The sequence below is a fragment of the Dromiciops gliroides genome, chromosome 1 (genome assembly GCF_019393635.1).
Source record: "Dromiciops gliroides isolate mDroGli1 chromosome 1, mDroGli1.pri, whole genome shotgun sequence".
NCBI lineage: Eukaryota > Metazoa > Chordata > Mammalia > Microbiotheria > Microbiotheriidae > Dromiciops > Dromiciops gliroides.
In genome coordinates, this window is record NC_057861.1 from 745,410,932 (window position 1) to 745,419,877 (window position 8,946).

Here is an 8,946-nt window from a genome sequence, read left to right on the forward strand (position 1 = left end):
CCACTTAGCTGTATCTAAACCAATAGATGCAAAGAAAGGCTTTTTAAAAGTCCCTGCTCATTTGGAACCATGTCCAAGGGGCTATAAAACTGTCCATACCCTTTGACCCAGCAACACCACGACTAGGTCCATATCTCAAAGAGATCATAAAAAATGGGAAAGGACCCACGTGTACAAAAATATTTATAGCTGCTCATTTTGTGGTGGCAAAGAATTGAAAAGTGAGGGGATGCCCATCACTTGGATATGGCTGAATGAACAAGTTGTGGTACCTGAATGTAATGGAATACTACTGTGCTGTAAGAAATGATGAGCAGGCAGATTTCAGAAAAACCTGAAAAGACTTGACTGCACTGATGCTGAGTGAAATGAGCAGAACCAAGAGAACATTGTACACAGTATCAACAATATTGTGTGATGATCAACTGTGACTCATGACAGAAAATGTTCTCCACATCCAGAAAAAGAACTATGGAGTCTGAATGCAGATTGAAGCATACTCTTTTCACTTTTGTTGTTGTTTGGTTGTTGTTTCTGTTTCTTCCTTATGCTTTTTTCCCCTTTTGTACTGATTCTTCTCTCACAACATGACTAATGTGGAAATATGTTTAACATGATTGTACTATATAACCTATGTCAGACTGCTTGCTGGCTTCGGAGGTGGGGGAGGGAAGTGAGGGAGAGAGAGAGAAAAATTTGGAACTGAAAATCTTACAAAAATTAATGTTGGGTACAAAAATATTTATAGCAGCTCTCTTTGTGGTGGCAAAGAATTGCAAATCGAGGGAATGCCCATCAATTGGGAATTGGCTAAACAAGTTGTGATATATGAATGTAATGGAATACTATTGTGCTATAAGAAACAATGAGCAGGAGGAGTTCAGAGAAACCTGGAAGGATTTACATGAACTGATGCTGACTGAGAGGAGCAGAACCAGAACACTGTACACAGTAACAACAATACTGTGTGATGATCACCTGTGATAGATTTGGCTCTTCTCAGCAGTGCAGTGATCCAAAACCGTTTTAAAGAACTCATGAAAGAAAATGTTCTCAACATCCAGAAAAAAAGAACTGTAGATTATGAATGCAGATTGAACCACATTGTTTCTACTTTTGGGCTGTTCTTTCTTTTCCTTCTTTTTTGAGGTTTTCCCCTTGTGTTCTGATTCTTCTTTTACAAGATGACTAATGCAGAAATATGTTTAATGTGATTGTACATGTATAACCAACCTATATCAGACTGCTTTCCATAGTGGGGGGAGGGAAGGGAGGGTGGGAAAAAATTTGGAACTAAAAATCCTATGAAAACAAATGTTGAAAACTATCCTTATATGTAACTGGAAAATAATAAAATACTTTTATTTATTTAAAAAATGTTGAAAACTATCTTTATATATAATTGAAAAAATAAAATAGTATTTTAAAAATTAAAAAATAAAATAAAAAGTCCCTGCTCTCAAGGAGCTCATAGTCTAATGGAAGAGACACTTCTAGTACTTCCCCTATGCTGATTATCTAAAATTTGTCCTATCCAAAACTTGTTTACATGTTGTCCCCTTCCTCATTAGACTGTGGAGCTCACAATGAGGGCAAAGATTTCTTTGGTGGTCATTCTTTTTATACCCAGCACTTCGTGCCTGGCACATGAGAGATGCTCACTAAATGGGGTTTTTTTGTTTTGTTTTTTTGGTGGGGCAATGAGGGTTAAGTGACTTGCCCAGGGTCACACAGCTAGTAAGTGTCAAGTGTCTGAGGCCAGATTTGAACTCAGGTCCTCCTGAATCCAGGGCCGGTGCTCTATCCACTGTGCCACCTAACTGCCCCCTCACTAAATGTTTTTAAACTGACTACAGAGGTTTTTTAGGTTGTTGTGGTGGACAAGATGGAGAAGTTCTGGTGATATTTGGCTGGTTGGATGTCTGGATCCAAAAACTAGTCAGTAAGAGTTTGATGTCAATTTGGAAGGACCTGATGTTATATAACATATTTGTCAAAGACTTGGATAGAAGCATAAATAAGCAGCAAGCTTAGCAAATCTAAAGATGATTAAAAAGGGATAACAGGTTCTAAAACATAGGCATGACCCAACAGGGCAGGACTATGCAGAGAGGCATAGAAACTGGAAGGGCGAGGTGGTGCCCCTCTGCCTAATTCCTCATACTAAGTCTAAGTGACCACAAGTGTGTTATAGAAGGGATTTCTGTTTGCAGAAGTTCTGTTTGGCTAGGTTTGGTCTCTGAGCTCCCTTTAAACTCTGATGTTCTGTGATTTGTATGCCTCCAGTCTTTCAATGCCATCTCCCTGGAGCAAAACCAAGGCAAACTGTAGAATGTCCTCTTTTTTCCCTGATCTTCCACCTCAAAAAACCTCTCTTCTGCTCTGCCCTACTTTTCTTGTCCAGGATCCACCAATTACCACCTTGAACTGATGAACAGAATTAATGTTCTCCCTGAACATCAGTCACTTTGGCAGAAGAAGGAAAAGTCCCAGACCTGGCTACAAATTCAAGTAGAATTTGAAAATAGGAAAAAATAGAAAATGATCACCAGACTATTGATTGCACTCACAGGTAACTGAAAAGGCTATTTGGAACAAAGGTCCCGAACCATTTTTTTATCATGGACCCCATGCTCCAGGGCTTCCTCAGTGACACTCAGCCACTCCTGGCCATATTCCTCATGGGAAAAACCAAGAGGATGAAGAAGGCCCATTGTACAGATTTTGATACAAACTGCATTGGGGAAGGCTGGGGAAGCCAATGGTACTCTTCTCAGGGAGTGCACTTCCCTAAGGATTGTTAAAAGCTGGGACGATATGAAATTTGCAAACTACACCCAGGTCCTTCTTTCTCTTCCCTGGAGAGTAAAATATTTATTTTATTGCTCTTTAGGTAGGGGAAGGGAATGATTTCACCCACTAGAGAAAGGAAACTTTCAAATTCTGGACAAAATGATTTGGCTAAAAAGTTCCCGGATCCCACCCAAAAAAGGATCCTTTTATCTTTAACTTTTGGGGGGGGGGAGTGGGGGGTTAAGTGACTTGCCCAGGGTCACACAGCTAGTAAGTGTCAAGTGTCTGAGGCTGGATTTGAACTCAGGTCCTCCTGAATCCAGGGCCAGTGCTCTATACACTGTACCACCTAGCTGCCCCTATCTTTAACTTTTAATCTAAATTGAAAATGCATTCTATATTTTTGGCTGTGTGACAGAATGTTTTTAGCAATGAAAGAATTTTTTTCCTGTGTTTTCTATGAGTCTGTATTGACATACATTCAGTAAAATATGTAGTCTACACAGAACTGAAACCAATTTAAAAGTTTTCTATCTGGTGACTCCAAAAGTGGAGAAATTTTAAAAGCAGCTTTGTAGTTTTAAGTTTCCAGAAACTAAACTTTATCTAGTACCTAAGATCAACCTAGCAGGTATTATGCTGTTCTCTTAAATATTCTCTTGTTTAAATTACCTTGAGCAAAGGCTTTGAAAGCAATGTCAAATGCATTTAAGAAAAAAAGGGCAAAATTTAAATTTCAGAGTTCAGTTTGCCGTAATACTGTGAATCTCTCTGAATCATTTACCAGAATATAATTGTCTAAGTAAATTAGAAACAAAGTCACCAGGTCTGTATCCCAAAGGGATCAAAAGAAAAGGAAAAGGACCTACCTGTACAAAAATATTTATAGCAGCTCTTTTTTGGTGGCAAAGAACTGGAAATTAAGGAGATGCCCATCGATTGGGAATGGCTGAACAAGTTGTGGTATATGATTGTGACTGAACACTATTGTGCTATAAGAAATGGCAAGCAGGATGGTTTCAGAAAAACCAGGGAAGACATAGGTGAACTAATACACAATGAAATGAGCAGAACTAGGAGAACACTGTGCATAGCAACAACAATATTGTATGATGATCAACTGTGAATGATTTTAGCTATTCTCAGCAATACAATGATCCCAGACAATTCTGAAAGACATGATGAAAAATGCTATCAACCTCCAGAAAAAGAACTGATGAATTCTAAATGAAGGTCAAAGTATACTTTTTCTTTTTCTTTTTTTTTTTAGTGAGGCAATTGGGGTTAAGTGACTTGCCCAGGGTCACACAGCAAGTAAGTGTTAAGCATCTGAGGCCAGATTTGAACTCAGATACTCCTGACTCCAGGGCCAGTGCTCTATCTACTGTGCCATCTAGCTGCCCCTACTTTTTAAACTTTATTTTTCTAGTTGTTGGGGTTTGGGGTTTTTTTTGGGGGGGTCTGTGTTTTCTTTTGCAACATGGCTAATATCAAAATGTTTTTATGACTTTACATGTATGATCTACATCAAGTTGCTTCCTTTCTAGAAGGGGGAAGGGAGTGAGGGATGTGTTAAAAATTATTACAACTAAAAGGAAAAATATATATAATTTTTTTAAGTCATAAAAGGAATTTGACTAGATCTTGTATCTAAGTTCAGAAATAAGAACCCAAAATTTCAGTTTTTTACAAGGCAAAATGAGAAAATGTCCCAAACTCTGAAAGGCTCAGCCCTGATCACTTAAAAGCAAAGTTTTGAGATGGGTTTAAAAAAAATTTGACTAATTTGCAAAAAATGACTCAATGGAGTCAAAGGAAACTGATTTGAAAATGGTTTGAAAGCAGAGATGTACAAGGTAAAAAAATTAATATTAGAAAGTGAAATACTGAATGAATATGTAAGGAGTGATGTAATTGTGTGATTTGAACCACTCAGTGACTTGAAGCTCAATTAAAAGGCTATCAGAAATATGTCATGGTTTTCTCTAAAAGTAGAAGATTTTAAAAATGAAATTCAACTTTGATTCCTCACCAGCAGAGAACACAGAACTTGTGACTTTTCACTCAGAGACGATATAGGGCTGTGACCTTTGCCAGGTGTCAAAATCTTCAGCAGGGGTCAAAAGCCCAGGATTTAGGTTTTATGTCCATGACCATTGTGAATGTAGAAGATGTATACAGTGCTGTTGAGTTTTGGGATGCTCCAATAGGGTAATGCCTTTTTATTAACCTAATGATGGCAAACTCTTCTTTTGATCTGAATGTTGTGATTTTCAATTTTTTAGCTATTACTTATTTGTCTAGAACACATAGTGCTCTCCTGGTTAAAGACTGGGTTAGGTATTAAAAGGTATATGCGGGGTAGCTAGGTGGCACAGTGGATAGAGCACCCGCCCTGGAGTCAGGAGGACCTGAGTTCACATCTGGCCTCAGACACTTGACACTTACTAGCTGTGTGACTCTGGGCAAGTCACTTAACCCCAATTGACTTAAAAAAAAAGTATATGCTCTGGATTGTCAAAAAGTTTATCTGGGTTTGGTAAACAGCACAGTAGACTGGTTATTGAAAATAAAAAGTTCTACAGGGACTAAAATGTTTGGAAATAATTTTATGATTTATAGGGGGATTGTCTAATAAATATTCTGAGAACTATAGAAACTAAACAATTAGTGTGTGTCAGTTACATTTTTAGTATGATGAGTATGTCGGTTGCTGTTAGATTTCGATGTTCTGTGTCAGGCTTTATTCTCTGGACTAGCCCCTCTAATTCAGCCCACCAAGGGGAGAAACCACTATAGAAGTGTGCTGAGCAGGGAACTTCTTTAGGGATTCCAGATTATGAGCACTTCAGCTCACCCTTGTAACAGGTTCAAGATCTGCCCTAGGGGTGACACACAGTACACTAAGCTCACCAGGCTAACTGTGGAGCAGCCCCTCTTTGCCTCTGGGTAAACAGCAGCCCTATCACCATAAGAGGTATTTCCCCACCCTCATCTTCCCTCCCCTCTTCCCACTGAGAACTCCATCTCAAGAAATATCCCAAGCAGCCACACTTACTCTCCTAAAGGTACCACCTGACTGGTCATCCCTACTTTACCCTCCGTGAGTCCCTGAACATACATAGATAGTGTACAGCCTCAATTTGGTTAGACTCCAAAAGGAGCATGAGGGAGGGAAGAACAGATGATGGAAGAGCAGAGGGAGAAAAGACATTTGAGACTGTCCTTGTGTGACTGACTACAAGAGGAACCTTGTTTTTCCTTCTGAGAGGGGCCACAACCCAGGACTCAAGCACTAACAGCGAAGTCACAGTTCTCAGCTTCCAATTACAGGAACCTAAGTGACAGCTTTCCCTGCGTAACAGAACAGTAGCCGTTGGTCCTGTCCAATGGTGCAGAATGCTGCCAGTTGCCTGGGCATTCTAGGAGGGCCTACCGAGCTCTATAAAGCAAGGCTGAAGCTGCTACCAAGGAGCAACCTTCCTTGGGGCCCTAATGCATTTCTTTATTTTCCTTTCAGCTGATTTTGCCTCTAGTCTTTGGTGGGTTCTATTCTCACTGGGCGCTCTAGGAATTCAAGCTGCGAAGCTCCCCAGCAGTCTTCCCAGCTATCACCGGAGTTCAGGTCCTTACCTTTTACCTGATGTGGCCATGGCCTACCCATTCCAGTCTATCCTTCACACTGCTGCAATTCTCACCATTTCCCTCTCTTACTCAACAGACTCCAGCAGCTCCTCTTCACTCTAGGACAAATGCCATACGCTGTGCAGCTTTTCAAACCCTTCAGAACCGGCATAGCTTTCAAGCCTCCTAATAGACTAGCCACCCTCCTGAGCTCTGTGAAGCAGCTAAACAGGATTTCGAGTCAAGTCTCTATCAATCAGTCAGTCAGTAAACATTTACTAAGCACCTACTATGTGCTGATGATACAAAGAAAGGTAAAAGGCAGTACCAGCCCCACAAGGAGCTGATGGGGGAGCTCGAACGAAGACAACTGTACAAATACTCTGTATACAGCTTGGAGATCATGAGGAGAGGGAAGGCCCTAGAATTAAGGATTAGAAAAGGCTGCCAGTAGTAGGTGGGTTTTCGCTGAAGCTTCAAGGAAGCCAGAAGGTGGAGATGAGGGGCAGTCAGAGAAAAGGCTCTGAGTCAGAAGATGGAGTATCTTGTACAAGGAAGATGCAGGGGTCCAGGGCCACTGGACTGAAGTAGGATGGAAATTGGGGAAGGTTTTAGGTATAAGAAGATCAGAAAAGGGAAGAGGGCTAGGCTGTAAAGGGCTACAAATGCCAGGCAAAGCATTTGATATTTGACCCTGGACAGAACAGGGAGTCACGGGAGTTACTGACTCTGGGATTGACATGGTCAGACCTGCACTTCAGGAAAATCCTTTGCCTCCTGAATGGAGGATGGACAGGAGTGGGGAAAGACAAGGCAGGCAGGCCCAGCAGCAAGCTATTGAGTGTAGTCACAAGGAGATATACCAGGGTGGTAGCAGTGTCAGAGCAGAGAAGGCAGAGCACTACAATCAACAGGCCTTGGCAACAGATTGACTATGGAGGATGAGAGAGGGAAAATTTGAGAATGATTCGTAGGTTGTGAGCCTGGGGGACTGGAACGATGTAGCAGGAGGTTTGGAAGGGTGACTAGTAGGGGAGGGAAATAGTGAGTTCAGTTTGGGACATTTTAAAGATAACTACTGGACACCTAGTTTGAGAGGACTGAAAGCAGCCGAGAAACAAGTCGAGAAGTCAGCAGAGAAGAAAGCCTGGATAAGTAAATTTGAGAATCAACAGCAAAGAGATGATCATGCAATCCATGGGAGCTTATGAGATCAGAGTGAACAGCACAGAGGACCGCTGCCTTGTCACAGTGCTTCAACGACACTGAGCTATGAATGCAGGGTTACATAAGACAGGTCATAGTGGAGAGTTCTGACAAAAGGTGATCCATTAGAGAAGGAGATGGCAAACCACTCTAGTATCTTTGCCAAGAAAGCCCCATGGACAGTAGTAAAATGATCAAAGACATGGCAGCAGGCTCCAACACACTACTGGTGAGGCAGAGGGGGCTGGGCCAAACCTGAAAGGAAGCTCAGCTGCAAGTGCTTCTGGTGACAAAAGGAAAGTCTGATGCTATAAAGATCAAAATTACATAGGAACCTGGAACATAAGATCTACGAACCAAGGTAAACTGGATGCGGTCAAACAGAAGATGAAAAGTTTAAATAGCAACATCCTGAGTGTTGGTGAACTTGGAGGGAGGGGAGTGGGTGAATTTAGTTCAGGTGATCACTACATAGCCTACTGTGGGCAAGAATCCCTTAGAAGAAATGGAGTAGGACACATAGTCAATAAAAGGATGAGAAAAGCAGTATTTGTGTAGAATCTCAAAAACAACAGAACGCTATCTGTGTGAATCCAAGGTAAACCATCCAACATCACAGTAACTCAAATATAGGCTCCAACCTCTGATCCCAAAGAGGCCAAAGTTGACCAGTTCTATGAAGACCTACAACATTTTCTAGAAATAACACCAAAAATGTGTCATATCTATCATAGGGGACTGGAAAGCTGAAGTAGCAAATCAAAAGATAATTGGAATAACAGGCAAGTTTGGCCTTGGAGTACAAAATGAAGCAATTTTGTCAAGATAATTTACTGGACATAGCAAACACTCTTCTTGGTTTTTTTGGGTTTTTTTGGTGAGACAATTGGGGTTAAGTGACTTGCCCAGGGTTACACAGCTAGTAAGTATCATGGGTCTGAGGCTGGATTTGAACTCAGGTCCTCCTGAATCCAGGGTCATTGCTTTATCCACTGTGCCACCTAGGTGCCCCCATAGCAAACACTCTTTAAAAAAAAAACAACAACCCAAAAGGCAACTCTACACATGTAAGTCGTCAGATGGTCAATACTGAAATCAGATTGATTATATACTTTGAAGCCAAAGCTAAAGAAGCTCTATACAGTCAGTCAAAACAAGACTGGAAGGAAGCAGCTAGGTGGCGCAGTGGATAAAGCACTGGCCTTGGATTTAGGAGGACCTGAGTTAAAATCCGACCTCAGACACTTGACACTTACTAGCTGTGTGACCTTGGGCAAGTCACTTAACCCTCATTGCCTAACAAAAACCAATAACAAGAAGACT